The following is an 18,293-nucleotide window of genomic DNA, read 5'->3' as shown; positions in this document are numbered from 1 at the left end:
CACAGCAGCAGTGGGGCTCAGTGGGACCCTGGGCTGCCAGCCCAGCTGGGTCTGCAGGCTCTGGGACAGCCTCCAGCACAAGGTCTTTGCAGGCTTTCCCTCCCAGTTTGTGTCCCAGGCCCTGGCACTGGCAGCCAGGTGTGCCAGCAGGGTCCCAGGGAAGCACAGGTGCCCTGGGCTCTGCTCCTCCTGCCTGGCACGGGGCGCAGGGCACACACAGCTTGTGCCACGTGTGCCTTCCCAAACAGAAAACCAGCAATCTGAAACTGCTCTGAGGAGTTTGCATTCCTAATTACTTTGGTCAAACACGGCTTGAGATGAAAAGGTCTATTTTTAGAATGTTTCCAGTAAGGATCCCAGCTTTTTCTTTCCAGAGACAATGAGTTTCCTGTTTGTTTTAAAATAGAGGCTTAGTCTTCTACTTCCCTAAGAGTGCAAATTAGCTGCAGTGAAATTAATTACTGCAATGATTTGCCTTTTCTGTACACCAGCAGGGGTAGGTGGTGCAGATTCCCACCACCGGTGGGAAGCAATGGGGACCTTCAAGGCCATTCCTAATTAATCTTCTGTGCTGTGCCTGGTGCTCAAGGGGATGCTCACAACCTTCGTGCAGCGAGTGAGGTGCTGAGCAGTTCTCGTGTTAAATACTCCTGCCTGTGCTGGCTGTGCTCAGTCACCTGCACAGCCTCCCCCTCTCCTTCCTTGCAGGGCAGAAACAGAACCTGTGCAGTCTCTTCAAAGAGTTTCCTTGAGGCAGCCCACAGATGAGGTAGAGAAAAATAATCAGCAAGCCTGGAACAAACTGCCAGCCTGGGAGATTTCTGTTGCCTGCGGGCACTGAAGCATAGACAAAATAAGATATGGCATATTTACACTCAATCTCTTTAGGAAGGGAGATACACGGGTATTTTATGAGATGTTAAAGGTATTTTTCAAAAATGCAGCTGAGCAGGAGTTAGAAATGACAAGTACAATTTTCTCTCTCCCCCTCTATTACAGCCATCCTATCATATATTCAATAAACCCTCCTGCCTCATTCTCTCATGCCTGTTTTGTTCCAGAGAAAACACTTTGATGGAGCAACTCTTTGCTCACAGAACAGACAGTGAAGAGACAACCAGCTCCAGAGTCATTACTGTCACCCCAAGGAAGTGCCACTCTCCAAGGTCTGTGCTTCCAGAGGGAACCAAGAGCATCCCGGGTCCTGTTCTTCAGACAGCTCCATCAGACTCGCTGGTCCCACATCCCTGGGGATGGCTGCTCCCCCTCCTGCTGGCAGCTCTTACAGCTTCTCCTCTTGGTGGCAAAATCAGCAGCACTCCAACAAGAACCCCTGTATTTATGGACTCCCAGAAGAACCCCTGTATTTATGTATTCCCAGAAGAACCCCTGTATTTCCTGCAGAAGGATGTGGCCAGTCAATGCCTGGGGGAGTCTCCTTCTTTAACACACGTGGGAAATGCAGAGTGATGAGAACAGAGTGACTTTTCTCAGACTTTGGGACTTCCAGACAGGATGAATAAAGGAGATGCTTTCCAGCTTATTGATGTGTGGCCCAAATTGATCTTTCATCTCACGCAAACCTGAGCAATGCATTGAAGTTATTTTTACAAGGCTTGCAGGGGTTTCAGGCTCTGCCCTTTCCCAGCTGCAAAGCAAATGCCAGCTGTGAAGCTCTGGCAGCCCCTGCTGAATGCCAGCTCAGCTGTGACTGCAAAGCCTGGAACTTTTACCCACAGGAGCTTTAGTGCCTGGCACTGGGTTATGCCTGGGAAGGTGTCAGAAGTGGATGAGTGGTGATTCTTTGTGGTGCAAGAAGGGAAGAGTATGTCCAAAAGTGCCGTGCAAAGCCCCAGGGCACATAAAACACATAAAACATAAAGTCACTGCCAGCTGCTCACAAAGAGCTGCTCACTCCTACTGCAGTCCCAAGGCTGAAGCTGAACTGGCACCAGGGGATGTGGGGAAAGGAATTGTTTTTTTTTTTTTTTAAACATCATCTGGAAACTCCTGCAAGGAGAGCCACAGGTATGAACCTGACACAGTGATTTTATTCACCAAGCTGTACATGGCACACGAGGTCTTGGCAAGAACTGGTAGATTAAAACCAGGCTGAGTCATCACTCCCTTTTGCCCCCAAAAGCAGGAATTCATCTCTGTACGATGCAACAGAGTGAGCATTGGTTTTTTACGAAAGGGATGATCAGTCACATTTGAAGTATCAGCCAGTTCCTGCTGTGACTCAGATGATAAGCTGGTGTTTATCAGATGGAGAGAGAAGCGAGTATTTGAATACTCAATGCATCTGCTCCATCTCCTGTGTGTGTGCAGAGCTGAGCACGAGCTGCTCTGGCCCTGAGGTCACCCTGCTCGGAGCAGGAGGTTGGATTAGGTGACTTCCAGAGAGCCCTTCCTGCATGAAGCCCTCCAGAGCTCCTGTCTCACAGACTTCACTGGGCTCTCATCCCACTCCCACCTGCTGTAATGCCCAACAGCCACTGAATTCCACACTGGAATTCTCTGGAAAATGTCATCTTTTGGAGAGAAACTTCCTATTCATTAAGATAAAGTAACATAATTCATACTTACTTCCTATCATACACAAATCACGCAGGTGCACACAAAAGAAGAAAACCCCAGTAGAAAAACACAAGCAAATAGGAAAGAAAAAGTTATTATAACATCCAAACAAAAACCTACATATTCCTTATAAGTGCATTGATGTGAGTTTAAAAATAAAGGGGGAAATTTACTGTGCAAATTGCTTTTGAAGCCTTGGAGACGCTAAATGAATGCCCCTAAATGTCAACATTAAAGGGAATTTTACAAAGAATCAGATTCTTTCTCTGTGCATAAGGGGAAACTTATTTTGGAGGTATTTTGCTCTGTCCATTATTGTTATTATTTTAAAAATTATTATTATAAATCACATCTCCATTCTTTATAGACTTTAAAGCCATAGAATCACAACATGGTTTGGGTTGGAAGGGCCTTAAATCCCACCCAGTGCCACCCCTGCCATGGCAGGGACACTTCCACTGTCCCAGGTGCTGCAGCCCCAGTGTCCAGCCTGGCCTTGGGCACTGCCAGGGATCCAGGGGCAGTCACAGCTGCTCTGGGCACCTGTGCCAGGGCTGCCCACCCTGCCAGGGAACAATTCCTGCCCGAGATTCAACCCAAATTTCCCCTCTTTAAGTTTGAAAGGGGGGAAAGGCCAGCGCAGGAGGAAGCCAGCAGCCTCTGGCAGCTTGGCTGGAAGCACAAGGAGCGCCCAGTGCCAACAGCACCGAGTCCTCAGGGGTTTGTGGCTGTCCTAAGAGTCCAGGCCGGGCTTGTGCTCCGTGCAAAATGCAGTTAAACGCTGCTTGAGGGGATTTGTCCTGCTCCAGCACCCGCAGGCTGTGCTGGGGAAACAGCACAAATGCATTGCAGGTTTTTATCCCGGTGTTAAAGCGCTTAAACGCTGCTTGAGGGGATTTGTCCCGCTCCAGCACCCGCAGGCTGTGCTGGGGAAACAGCACAAATGCATTGCAGGTTTTTATCCCGGTGTTAAAGCGCTTAAACGCTGCTTGAGGGGATTTGTCCCGCTCCAGCACCCACAGGCTGTGCTGGGGAAACAGCACAAATGCATTGCAGGTTTTTATCCCGGTGTTAAAGCAGTTAAATGCTGTTTGAGGGGATTTGTCCTGCTCCAGCACCCACAGGCTGTGCTGGGGAAACAGCACAAATGCATTGCAGGTTTTTATCCCGCTGTTAAAGCAGTTAAACGCTGTTTGAGGGCATTTATCCCGCTCCAGCACCCACAGGCTGTGCTGGGGAAACAGCACAAATGCATTGCAGGTTTTTATCCCGGTATTAAAGCAGTTAAAAGCTGTTTGAGGGGATTTGTCCCGCCCCAGCCGCCGCTCCGGCAGCGCAGCGCGGCTCGGGGAGCTTTTCCTGCAGCAGAGGGAGCTGCAGCCCCGCGTTTCCATCGCATTTCCACCGCGTTTCCATCGCATTTCCATCGCGTTTCCACCGCATTTCCATCGCATTTCCATCTCATTTCCACCGCGTTTCCACCGCGTTTCCACCGCGTTTCCATCTCATTTCCACCGCGTTTCCATCGCATTTCCACCGCATTTCCATCTCATTTCCACCGCGTTTCCATCGCATTTCCACCGCGTTTCCATCTCATTTCCACTGCATTTTCACCGCGTTTCCATCGCATTTCCACCGCATTTCCATCTCATTTCCACTGCATTTTCACCGCGTTTCCATCTCATTTCCATCGCATTTCCACCGCGTTTCCACCGCGTTTCCATCTCATTTCCATCTCATTTCCATCGCATTTCCACCGCGTTTCCATCTCATTTCCACCGCATTTCCATCTCATTTCCCCCGCGTTTCCATCTCATTTCCCCCACATTTCCATCTCATTTCCCCCACATTTCCATCTCATTTCCACCGCATTTCCCCCGCATTTCCACCGCGTTTCCATCTCATTTCCCCCGCATTTCCATCTCATTTCCACCTCATTTCCATCGCATTTCCATCTCATTTCCACCGCATTTCCATCGCATTTCCACCGCATTTCCACCGCATTTCCACCGCATTTCCCTCGCGTTTCCATCGCATTTCCATCGCATTTCCACCGCATTTCCCCCGCGTTTCCATCTCATTTCCCCCGCATTTCCACCGCGTTTCCTCCGCATTTCCCCCGCGTTTCCATCTCATTTCCCCCACATTTCCACCGCGTTTCCTCCGCATTTCCACCACGTTTCCATCTAATTTCCCCCGCATTTCCATCACATTTCCCCCGCGTTTCCATCTCGTTTCCCCCGCGTTTCCCCCGCGTTTCCCCCGCCAGCCCGGCAGGCGGGCAGGGAGCGGGGACGCACTGGCAGAACGTAGAGAAACCAGGCACTGCTTTACTGCGGACATCTCCGGTGGCCCCTCCTGATTCCCCTTGTGCAGCTCTCCTTCTTTGGGCGCTGTAACAAAAATCAAACTTAGGTAAGATTGGTATAGGGTGAACAAACGAGCTAATTCCTCAGAGCCTCATAATACAAAGTTAGGTAAGGGAAAATCCCTAAGAATGGGATGGAAAAATTAAGGAGTGCACACAGATGCTGCAGAGCCTAATCAAAGTAGGTTTTTTCCATGTTCTTATGGGAAGGATGAGTAACTGAAGATACAGTGCCTATACCTTCCCTTCAGTCAGTTTATCAGTAAAAATGGGACTCTCATGCCCAGATAAGGAGATCATTTCCTGAGGCTCCAGCTCAGCCCTGGGTCCAAGAGGAAAGGCTGAGCTCCTTCCCGTCCCCTGTGTACGCGTGGCACTGTGACACGCGTGGTGTGACACATTTCCTTGGGCTGCAGGCTCTGAAATGGGTCTCGTGATGTTTTCTGTTCCTGGAGCAGAGCCAGGCCATGGCTGTGGGGTGGGAGGCACTGCTGGGAACCTGCTCACTCAGGTGTGCTTGGGCTGCAGCCCTGAGCTGCAGCACTGACCTGTGCTTCCATCACCTGCCCTGCCCACAGATCCGTGCTGCAGGGACCTCAGGGGTTAAAACATTTTGTCTCAGTTCTGCCGCTGCTTTCGAACTGGCCTGAGTGGGTTTGCAAGGCTGGGAGCAAAGTTTGGCTGGAGGAGTGTTTCCTTCTGTTCCAGTGTGGCATTCCTACTGATCCCCCACAGCAAGAGCAAACAAAACCAATTTGTGAAGTCGATTCTTAAAAATCCCTCTCAGCCAAGGCAGGGATGCCTGTGTTGTGCAAGGCCTGGAGGCACTTGGGGGAGTTTAGCCAAATCACAAAGTGTTTGTTTCAATGTCCTCCCTTTGTTTTGGGAGAACAACGTCCTGAAGGATCTCCCTTCCCTCGCCAGGCTCTGAGCAGGGCCAGCAGCTCTCAGGGCAGGGCGGGAGCCAGGGGATGGATGCACATCCCAGCCCAGGTGGCCCAGAGATGCCAGAAGCTCTTCCCCCTCTGGGAACCCAGAACAGAGCTTGTTCTGTGGCAAAATCAAGTACGAGCAAGAACTGAAATAAGCCTGGATGGTAGAAGAGACTTCTTTAAAATCCACATTTCCCGTGTGCTTCTTGTTTGTTCCGCAGCACATCGTGGTTTTACACTGCATGGAAAGGACTCGGCAGAAGCAGTGACACAGACAAAAGCCTTCATAAGTAAGGAAAAACCCTTTTTTAAAAATACCTCTGCCCTCTGGAGCGCTGGAGTACCTGCCACTGCAATTCAGTCAGCATTTTTCTTGTCTAATCTCCACATGATGAACTCACATAGCCCTGAATGACTCAGTGTGTTTATTATTTTTAACAGGGAATATTGCAGTCTCTCACCTACTTTTAGGCCACTGTGTTATCTTTTTTACATTTCATTACTGAAACAAGCAATCGTTTGAAATAAACATCATAAATTTCTGTATGTGCTTCTACCTAGTCCTAAAAGAATGCTACAGCACTGACAAGGCTTGAAGAGATTTAAAAGGGTGATAAAAGATTCACAGACTCTGCATCTCTGATCTCCAATTATATTCTAAGATGTGTTATTAAATTAAGTCTAATTTAAACGTCAAATATATTAAATGCTGTAATTGGAGCAAGGTTAATGTATAGATTGAAAGCATCTCCTAGAACATTTCTTTTAAACTGTGCGTTCTGTGCTAAGCGATTGGAGTTCACCCAGACTCTGAGGCGATGGATAATCCTCCTCATTTGCAGTAATCCCCACCCAGTGAAGTTCTCTGAATTCTTTGTAGACCATCAGTGGTTCACGGGCACTTCCCCGGGTCCTGGAGCTGTTCTTGTCAAGTATTTCCCAGTTTTCAGTAGTGTTTGCTGTGAAAAGGCAGTCCCTGAGAGCTTTCAGGAATTTTTGGGAACACTTAAAACCTCCCTACTTGTACTTGCTCCAAGTCCCCCTCTCTTGTGTGTTTCTCACGTGGGAATTTATTGACACTAAAATTGGCTGTTTCGGGAGAAGCAGCACACACAGAATCGTTTCCCCGTGCAGATGGCAGCAGCTGGAGCTGAAAGCAGCACAGGAGCCTCGCAAAGCTGCTGAGCACAAACCCTGCAAGCAGAAACGAGAGCAGGGGCAGAGGTGGGGGAGAGGAGCTGCACAGCCCTCGCTCCAGGCAGGAGCCAGCTTATTCCACTCCTTCCCCCTAGGGCACTCAGTCTCACACTGCCCCAGCAAGGGGAAAGGACAAAAAGCAGGGCAGTGATGCTGAAGGTGAAAACCACGTCTCAAAGCCCTTTGCCACTCTGCCACCACAGGAGGAAGGCTGCAGAGGTTAGGTCAGCACCATCAGGCACCGGAGTGAGCTTTCCCAGAAGGGCAGTCTTGGAAAAAAGGAACTCGGGCAAATTTCCATGTGAAATGCTCTGGCTGGACAGTGTCCCCAGCTCCCTGTACTCATTCCACAGCCCTTAAAGGTTCTGCAGAGGTGACAGAATTGTTAATTAATCCCTTTGCTGCACCAGCCAGAAGGGCAGACTGAGTTCTCTTTTTGCCCCTCCAAAGCCAGGTTCTGCCTGTCTTTCATCTGAGTTCCAAGGCCTGGTGTGTGGAGAATAAAAGCAATGTAAAATAAAGCACATGGTCAATGAGCCCTGAAATCCCCTCACACTGCCCCAGCATGCCTCAGAGTTACAGGGACTTGTGCAGTTTGGCTCAGGCAGAGCAGATCTCTGTCGGTGCTGCATGCACACTGCAGGAGTTTTCATGACACATTATCTCTCCTTTTTTCTCACAGAATTCCGTGGGAGTCTGAATCACACATGAACTAGGGCTGAATCAAAACCTCAGGACCTGGTTCACTGGACACTTCAGATGCAGAATTAATCCCAGAGTGAAAAACAGTCACTTTTCAGTGGAAGCTCACAGGACTGACCCACTGGGGTTGGTTTTCTCACCTTCCTGATATTTCTGGGACTTGGCCTTTCAGGGCTGCCTGTAACACAGCTCATCTGGAGAGCTGTGCTCAGGTCCTGGTCATCTTTCACAGAACAGAATTGACTCTGCTTGCCCCTTCTCAGTCTTGCTTTCCCAGACACCAGCTGGGACATCCCAAGCTCAAATAGGCAACCTCTGTGTACAGCAACATTAACAGAGATCTGTGGTTCTGTACCTTTATCATCCCTGGCTAGCAGAACTTACAGACATTAATTCCTTCCTGGCTGTAAGGAAGAGAAAGCTCTGTAATCCTTTTATGATCATTTAATAATCCATCATTCCTTTAGCACTGCCCCACTGCTCTTGCCAACTAACATTTCTAAGTGGGAATATTGCCATTTGGAACAGCTGGACGTGCATTTCTGTAACGGAGAAGGGAAGACAAGAATTGTGAGGGATCTCTTTTCTTCCCCCCGTGACGAGCTTGGCTACCTGAGTTTATTCCCTAGTGGGAATGAGAGCCGGGCTAGTCAGCCTTCCCCATTTTGAGCTGTCCACTGACAAAGACTGGAAAATTGCTGATGACAATCCTGTGTTATTTGCTGTTCTCTCACATCCTGAGCAGCTTCAAACGGGGCAGACACGAGATTCCAGACTCCCAGCTCCAGCTGAGGCAGGGCTGAACTGCGAGGGAAACACTCCCCAAAGCACAGTTCAAGCCTTCAGGGCTGGGAAATCATCATTTCTTTAGCATCAGCTTCTCTCCACTGTTTTCTAGAAGGAGGGAGAAGGAAAAAAAAGTAGAAGTTTGGGAATAATTAATTTGAAGTGAGCCCTGCTTAGGCGAGTGCTTCTCCACCAACTCTTCTTTTAAATATTTCTGATAATGGGATGCAGCTACTTACACCTGTGAATTACAGAGGTAATTTGCACCCACTTAGAGCTCCGTTTTGGGGAGGTATAAAAATACCCCAATAACAGGAATCTGGTCCATTCCTTACAACCATTATTAGAAATGAAACTAGAAATTATTTTAGCTTCACTAATAACAGGAAAATCAGGCAGAAATGTGCCTTTGAACATTCTGTGACAATCTCGTCTGCCACTAAATGCATGAACACCGTTCTGCAAGAGTTCTCCTTGCTTTTCATCCTCCTGCCCCCTGCAGCCACCCCCTTCACAAGGGGGAAGATGCTGGAGGGAAGCAGAGTGTCCCAGGACTCTTCCAAGCCATCCCAGTGCTCGGCTCACTGAGCTGTCCCGGGTCTGTGCTCGGTGCAGGAGGCTGCAGCATCCCTGCACTGCTGATCCCCGGGAATGGCAGATCCATTCTGCACGTCCCCTCCACAGTGCACACTGCACGGCAGCCCGTGGACCTGGAATGAGGGCTCCAGGGAGAAAGCACTCAAAGAAAGGGGCTGAAAATAGCCTCCAGCACAAAAAGGCTTCTGCGTCCATCCCACCTGGGGACATTCTGTGTGTGAATCCTTTCTGATACAAATCCTGCACAAACAGGCAGCATTTAAACCCTGTAAGTGAGCAAACTCAAACTTTTCACAAAGAACTGCCAAGATAAAAAAAGCTGTTTTTTTTCCCCAGGGATTCTTCCACATACACTGGAACAACGCTAGGATATTTTGGGAATGCTGTTCCCCTGTAAAGCTGACTCCAGATTCTCCATGACAGGTAATTGTGGCAGGTAACAGAGCAGATGACCTGAGATTGTCCAAACAGATTAAAGTGAGCAGGAAAATGAAGGGCTTTGAAGGCAAGGCATTTGGATCATCCCTCTCTGCAGTTACAGCTGTCATACTCCACATGACAGCTACAACTTCAATTTCTTTCAGCTTGATTTGATCCCTGTGTGACAGTCCATCAAATTCAGGAGTCAATCCCAGAACTGTATCAGAACTTCCCCTAAAATTCACGGAAATCACACTGCTTCTAATTCTGTTGAAATAAATGGCCTGAAATTAAAACTCTCCCCAGCCTTTGAGAATTATTTTCAGTGGGAGTGCAGCACCTCCCTAAGGAAATGTGCAGCTGAAAACTGTGGCAGAGCAAGAGCAAGGGCAGCACAGAGCCCAGCGAAGGCTGTGCTGCAGGAGGCTGCAGGAGGCTGCAGGGGGCTGCAGGAGGCTGCAGCAGGCTGCAGGGGGCTGCAGGAGGCTGCAGGGGGCTGCAGCAGGCTGCAGGGGGCTGCAGGATACTGCAGGAGGCTGCAGGAGGCTGCAGGAGGCTGCAGCAGGCTGCAGGAGGCTGCGGGAGGCTGCAGGGGGCTGCAGGATACTGCAGGAGGCTGCAGGGGGCTGCAGCAGGCTGCAGGGAGCTGCAGGGGGCTGCAGGAGGCTGCAGGGGGCTGCAGGGGCTGCAGGAGGCTGCAGGGGGATGCAGGGGGCTGCAGCAGGCTGCAGGGGGCTGCAGGGGCTGCAGGAGGCTGCAGGGGGCTGCAGGGGGATGCAGGGGGCTGCAGGAGGCAGGGCTCATCCATCCTGGGTGCAGGAGGCAGCTCTGCCCCGGAGCCCTGTGCTGCCTGCGGAGCCCAGCAGGCTGGCAGGGCTGGAATTTCAGCTCCCTGGGCAGCCAGGGGTGCCAGCCTGCCTGCAGCTCTGCCTGCTGAGCACTGGCAGGAGCACGCTGCACCCTCCCAGCTGTGGGGACACATCCCTGCTCTGCAGTGCCCTGCTGCGTGCAGGATTGCTTCAGTGCCTCCATGCCAATATCCCCCCAAAAATGGGCAAAATGGGCAGAGAGGCCACACAGCTCCCAGCCCAGTCCTGCTGGCAGCAGCACCTCTGCCAGCTCGGGGACACCCTGAGGCCCCAGGCCCAGCACAGGGACCTGCACCAAACACAGATCCCAGGGCGAGGAAAACCAAGAAAACCTCTCCCTTAGCACTGCTCACCAGGAGCCTCCGTGCCAGGGATCCCTGGGTTGAGTGTGGGGCTGCTCACACACCCTGGGAGAGGAGCTGAGCTGCCCCTGGGCAGAGCTACAGCTCAGCTGGCACCTGGTGGGACCCCTGACCCCCAGCCCAGAGCTCTCCCGGGCATCCCCAGTATTCCCTCTGCTGGCCCTGCCCAGGCCTCTCCTTCTGCCAGGGAAGGCTGCTGGGCTTCCTGAGAGTGTCCTGGCACAGCCCCTGACCCTGGCACAGCTCCTGGCACAGCCCCTGACCCTGGCAGAGCTCCTGGCACAGCCCCTGACCCTGATAGAGCTCCTGGCATAGTCCCCGACCCTGGCACAGCCCCTGACCCTGGCACAGCCACTGACCCTGGCACAGATCCTGGCACAGCCCCTGATCCTGGCACAGATCCTGACCCTGGCAGAGCTCCTGGCACAGCCCCATCCCTGGCACAGCCCCATTCCTGGCACAGCCCCATCCCTGGCACAGCCCCCCATCAGCTGCCTGGGGCTCCCCAGAGCCAGCCCTTCCCCTGGGCTCCAGGTCACCCTCCTAAGGCTTCTGTCTTTGCTGTTTACAGCTGACGTTCCAAAATTCATCACAAATCAAGCAAATCCACTCATGTTACTGGCCGTGCCAAGTGTAAAGTACAGGCACTAAAGGAATCAAACTTCATTTTAACCCAATCCAAACAAATCTAAATTAGGAAATTTGATTATTGAAAAGCAGATGGGACAGTAAGGCATTACATGACCACTGCTGCAATGCCTGATTTATAAAAAGGAAAATACTATTTCATCAAAATCCATTCTTATAGTAATGGATATATGAGATAACTATGGCCCATTAAACCAAGTTATTATCTTAAAATGCCTATTGTAGTGATAAAAACTACAGCAAATACAGTCTCTTACTGCAGGAGAAAAAAAATACACTTAACTTGAATTTTTTCTTTGTTCAGGGGTACATCAAATGCATCAACATCATCAGCCACAATTCTATTTGGTGGAAGTTGGAAGTTGTGTGCAAATCAGGATTAATTCTCTTGGCAATAGCAGAGGACCCCCATTGCAGTGCCAGGGTGCCACTGCCTGCTCCGAGGTGTGCTGAGACAGCCACACGGGGATTATGCAACAGGGCAATTAATTAAACATTCAGAGCTCCCTTTCCCAGCCTGGCTGTGGCTACTCGCTCACTCAGCAGCAACGATCTCCCAGGGTTCTCCAGAGAAGGAAATGGGTTAAACTGATGAGGTATTTTTAATGCGTGTTGACAAAGGTCCAGAGTGAATGTACAGTTGCATTAGTTAAACTGGGACTGCTCTGCTCGGCCTCAGTGGGAATGCCTTCCTCTTTTATTATTTAAAGCTTCTGGGTTTTTTCAACATTTCCTTATTCAGAAAGAAGAAATACATCAGATGCAAATCAGCTGGGAAAATATTCCTGCATTTTCTATAAAATCACATTGAAGAAGCCATGGAACTTTGTTTCATTTTCACACTGTCTTTACACTTAATGTGTACATACCCCTTTTCTTTTCCTAATTGCACTGGAGGGTGCAAAGAAAGAGGAGAGGAAAGGCACATGCTGGTGCTCAGCTAGAACAGAGGTCCCTGCAGGGTGAGGACCAGGGACACCGTTCCAGCCCCGTGGTCTCAGTGCCCACAGGGACGGGCAGGAACAGCCTGGCAGGAAAATCCAGCCCAGGTCCTGCTCGGTGCTGGAGCTGCTGTCACCTGGGGGGCAGCACCTGGGGGCTGTGGTGGCACAGGAGACCAGAAGCAGAGGCCATCAGCTCCTGAGCTGCCAGCCTGAGCCACTCTGGGTGCCAGCAGCCTGCTCCCGAGGCACGGGGAGGCACACAGCCCAAATTCTCCTGTACAGCAAAGCTGCCTGCACTGGCACTACAAATGCAGTGCTGGTGTCTGACTCCAGCTCAGAAGGCTGAATGATTGCTTTATTATAGCTATACTATAATACATTAATATACTGTTTAAATGAGATACTAAAACTGCAAACCTACTTGTTCTAACTAACAAATCTAACTCACAACTCGTGCCCCTCTCTGAGAGCCCAGCCCCAGGTGTTTGAGCCACCAGCTCAAACAATCCTCACCACAATCCAACCAAGCATCACCCCAGGTAAACAATTCTCCAAACACATTCCACATGGGAAAACAAGGAGCAGAAATAGAAATTGTTTTCTCTTTCATTTCCCTCTGTGCACCTCTATGAAAAATCCTGCGAGAGAGAAGAATGTGCCTGGCACACTGTCATTCCTGGAATCCTTCCACGGGGAATTTCCTTCCTTTCCTCCTGCTCTGAGGGCAGAATTCAGCGCTGAGTGATTTGATCAGACTGTGATTGTTTTCTACATGTCAGCAATCTGTGTTCACACCCACTCAGACCTGCCTGCATGCTGGCTAAGCTGCACGTGGTGCCCCGTTTCCCCCTCAATTCTAAAATATTCAGGTGTCATTTCTGGTGAACAGCAGCACTGTGGGGACTTTTTAGGGAGACCCCAATCCATATGGCAACTGGACTTAAAATTATCTATAGGTACAAGTTCCCTGGTGAAGGAATGCATCAGTCTTGTATTAAAAACAGCCCAAACATAAACAGATTTTACTGTTATTGCTTTAGATAAAATCTTTCACCCCTTCCAAGGTTTTATATCATTTCACACTTATAGGAAAGAGTCCCAAAAGCTTTCAAATGGGATTCAGCCACAGCTGCTCTATCATAAATCTAGAGCATTAAAATGTGCAGTGAGAGAGTTTGGCTAAACAACCTCTTAATTTCCTTCACGTGAAGCAGCTTTTATAAACAGGAACAGCAGCAGGGATGGGAGCTTGTTCAGGACATGGAAATGGAGAGAAAAGGAGAGCAAAACAGGAGGAAAAGCAGCACTGGAGGAGGCTGAAGGAGAACATGGGGGAGCCAAGGAGAATTAGCAAAGTCTTTGGAGTCAGAGAGCACGGGAGGGAAGGGGAACATTCACCTCAGCCATGCGTGGTGGGACCACCAGCCCCACTCGTGAAAAGCCCCCTGGAGCCACTGGAGATCCACTGGCAGTGGGAAGGCAGAGCAGCTTAGCCTGGCATCACCTGTGGGACTCCGGGAAGAATTTAGATTTTGCAATCTGAGAACAAATTTACAAATTGCCTTGCAGTCCTCTCAAATCAATCCCTCCATGACTGAAGTAATTCTCTCCCTGAATCCTGATGGAATTCCTCCATTTCTGGCTCCATCCCTGCTGCCAGCCCAGGGTGGGTACTGGGTGTAAGTGACTGCCCAGTGTACTGCAGATTTCAGCAGCCACACCAATGAGCTTTCCATGAGCAGCAAATTCAGGATTAATACCAACCCCAAATGTAACACGGACACACCCAGCATGCAAACTGCTCCTCACTCTTGTCCAACCAGCTAAGCTGGCAACTGGCCACTCTTACACAAATACTGAATACCAGAAGAAAGAAAAAGAAGCAAGAATCCTACAGGTCTTATTTCTCACTTAATTAATCAGAACCATATAACAAAGATTCTGTTGTTCATTGCAGGGGAACAAATGTTATTCAAGACGGAAAACATATTTTTTCCTGATACCAGCAACCAAATGGCAGCTAAGTGATGAACTGTGGAAGAAAGCTGGGAAGAGTTTTCCTTCCTCTTCCTTCCTCCAGCTACCACGGCCATCAGGTGAGCACTGCCGAGGTGCTCGATCCTGTCCCTGAGGGCAGAGCCCGGGGCTGGGGAGCAGCCTGCTCTCAGCTGGACCCTGCTCCTGAGAGCAGCAGCGGGGCTGGAGCTGCTCCCAGCCACCCAGCCCGGGGCCCTGGGGCTCTCCAGCTGCACTGCCTCCTCTGGGACAGCTTCTTGGAGCCTGGAGAGAGCCCCTTTGACTTCAGCATCTGCAGGAGCTCCTGCCTGTCAGATCAAACGCAGTGGTTGTGTCAGCCTGGGCAGGTACAGCTCCAGGACTGCTCCTGCTCTCATTTCAGAGCTGCCCTTTCTACCCAGCGCTGCTGGAACTGCTGCACGTGTGCAAGCCGAGCAGTCAGCTGTGTGTTTTCCTTCCCCACAATGCCTCAAAGGCTTGGGAACAGAATGTCTCCCTCCCGCTGAACACACTCCACATATCAGCACCACTTCGTGGGCTCTACCTTCCTCTGTCAGCTCGTAAAAGTGCCTGCCAAGTTCTGCCTTGGCTGGGCTGGAGCAGCCCCAGGATGGCCCTGCTGTCCCTGAGGCACAGCTCACACTGCAGGGCACAGCTCACACTGCAGGGCACATCTCACACTGCAGGGCACAACTGACCACTGCAGGGCACATCTCACACTGCAGGGCACAGCTCACACTGCAGGGCACAACTGACCACTGCAGGGCACAGCTCACACTGCAGGGCACAGCTCACACTGCAGGGCACATCTCACACTGCAGGGCACAGCTCACACTGCAGGGCACAACTGACCACTGCAGGGCACAGCACTGAAAGGGTGCTGGCAGTACCCTGGCACCCCAGCCTGGCAGTGACCTGGGATCCCAGCCTGGAAGTGACCTGGGATCCCAGCCTGGCAGTGACCTGGCATCCCAGCCTGGCAATGACCTGGCATCCACAGCCACACAGGAGCCACCCTGAGTGCCAGCAGCACAAACCCTGGGAGCAGCTGGGGGTTGGAGCTCTGCGCGTGGGCCGTCAGGGAGAACAGGCTGTGTGGGTTTGCAGTGACCCTTCCCTCTCCAACCCTGCTATTCCCCAGCCAAGTCCCAGCAGAGCTGTCCCCAAGCTGCTCAAGGGCAGCAGGATGGGGACCTGAGTGGGAGCTGTGGCTCAGCTGGGGCTGAGCAGAAGGGGAGTGGGCACTGCAGATGCTGCAGCGTGCTGTGGCACCGTGCACCGGGGCAGGAGCTACAGCAGCAGCACCAAGAACAGAGAGGAGAGCACAGAGCAATGGCCCAAATCTGACCCAGGAGCCCCAGGGTTACCGTGACCCCCAGGCTGGAGGGTCTGCCTCTGCCTTCTCCCAGGTAAGGCACTCACCTGTCTGCAGGCCAGGCTCCCTGTCTCTCACAGAGCTCTTTTGGCCCCGTCTCACCTGGCTGAGGTGTCCCACGCCAACTGCAATTCCAGAGCCCCCAGGGTCTGTCCTTCCAGGGTCTGAACTGGGTCCAAGCCCAGTCCAGCCTTACATCCCGTTCCCAGGCGTGCACAGCCCAGCCTGGAGCAGGGGGTGGGAGCAGCGGCCCAGGCTGGGCAGGCACCAGCTGGGACGGGCTCTGCTGCTGGTTTCAGAAAGCCAAGAGGCCACAAACACCTCTGCAGCTTCTGAGGCAGACTGCCCACAGTGCAGTGGGAACCCCCGGAGCCCTGCGTGCCCTGGGAATGTTTGTTTGCGTTCCAGGAGCACATCCCTGCTCCCACACCTCTCCCCTGCCCCCTGCTCCGCTCTCTCCCAGTGGATCTCAGAAGGATACAGGCTGACCTGCTGAGATTTTGGGCAGCCTGAGCTCAGCCTATTGAGGCACTGTGGAGCTGTGGAACTGAGTCTCTGCTGCACCTCTGGGCTTTGCTGCAGTCCCAGAGCATAACCACAGTCTCATTCCTGACTTTTCCCACTGTCTCTGCTACTGCCCCACAGCAACCACGAGCTGCAGAGCCAAATCCTAAGAAAGGCTGCTTTAAGATAAAACAAAATAAAAGACTCCCTCATTTTAAAGCAGAAGCACAAGGCCCCAAGCAAAAACATGCACACAATTAAGTTGATTTGTGCATGGAAACATGGTGAGCACACAAAAATGCAGCATATTTCTTAATTCCCATGTTGCCTTGGGCTTCTGACTTCATGGAAATTCACTCCAATATGTTAAACCCTATTTGTCCTTTGAAAAACAAACCCCCATTATTTACCAAAGTGCCCAAACTGAATAAATATGATTGTCCCATGCTAGCTGGATTGCCTATTTTAAAAAACCCCAAACTAGCAGTTCATACCCACTTTATTAATATAACTGTCTTTTCTGCAGAAAAAAAACGAAAAAGACAATGGCAGAGTCTCTTATGTGTTCATATACATTAATCAGGAAGTCACCAAGCAATGTTCATAATCCAGGGAAGCTTCTGCTTTCCAGACCAAGCTCAGCACGAAATTGTGACCCATATTGAGTGAGAGATCTCTCTCCTGGGCTGAATTAAATCCTAAATTCCTGTTAGCAGGTTGGTTATTAAAATTAACAAAGTGCACTTCCTGATGGAACAAGGTGTTTCAGAATGAGACTCTGGGAAGTCTCCTCAGGGGTCAGACCCTGTAACCTCACACAGTTGTGTCTCATTTTGTGGGCATATTGGTTCTACCAGACCAGTAGCTGCTGTTTCAAAAAGGAACAATAAAACTTTCAAAACTGAACAAGTGGGGGGACTAAGACACACAAAATCCTGCAACCCACGGGATTTTTGAAGCCTTGGATGCTGGCTCATTCTCCCACTCCTGACTCCAAAGGGGTTTATCCCTGACCTTGGCAGGTTCTGCCAACACTGAACACTCAGGACTATAAACCCTGGGAGCTCCACTCACAGAACCTCTGCTCACTTTAGTTAGGAAGGGTTTATCAAAACACACACTTCTGCAGAAATGGGACACCTGGATAACTGCTGCTGATTATTTTGTACCTCATCCACCCGAGCTGTTGCTTTTCAATTTGCATATATAATCAGGTGTAAGAAAACACCTGTTTTACCAATTCAGGCAGTGGCATGACAGAACGTGACCCCCATCACGTACTTGCTGAGGTTTGTAGCACTGATTGGTGTCCTTACTGCAGGGATCAATCCCTGCTCCTGCTATGATGGTGTTTACTGAGACCAAACCACAGAGAACAGATGAACTCCAAGCTCGTCAGAATTAACTCCTGACAAACAATAACCAGGTTCAAACTGAACACTGTTAAACATAAATTAGAGCAGAGTGAAATACTAATATTGAATTAGCAGCAAGATTCTTGGAGTAATTGAAACACTCAGTGAAAGTCATGAGCTGTGATGTTTAATTGAAATACCTTTCTGTCAGCTGGACAGAGTAAGAAGCTGACAAAGTTTTGTTTGAAAGGGATGAAGTGTGTGTTTGGTGATAGCTCAGGGAAATGAATACTTGCATTTAGAGTTGTGAACACCTCCATGCAGGTGAAACTTTGCTACCAGCACCCACCCCAGGCCCACCAGGGCAGGTTCAGAGGTTCTGCCCCACTGGGGCTTGCTGGCCACTGCAGCTTAGAACAAGACATCCAGCACAGATTTCTTTCCAGCTGGAAACGCGTCCCAGTCTCTCCAGCTGAGTCCAGGACAGAGTCCTGTGTGGTCCTCAGATGGCCACGGGGACACAGGGGTGTTCACATCAGGTGATGGAGCCAGCCCAACCCATGATAGCCCCGAGGAGCTCAGCCCCTCACGGGGAGGGAGACCAACACAGCCTGAGGTTTCAGACACTAACAGCACAG

This window comes from Lonchura striata, chromosome 10, assembly GCF_046129695.1.
Source record: "Lonchura striata isolate bLonStr1 chromosome 10, bLonStr1.mat, whole genome shotgun sequence".
Taxonomy (NCBI): domain Eukaryota; kingdom Metazoa; phylum Chordata; class Aves; order Passeriformes; family Estrildidae; genus Lonchura; species Lonchura striata.
The sequence above is the reverse complement of the archived record's forward strand: the minus strand, read 5'-3'. Positions refer to the sequence as shown.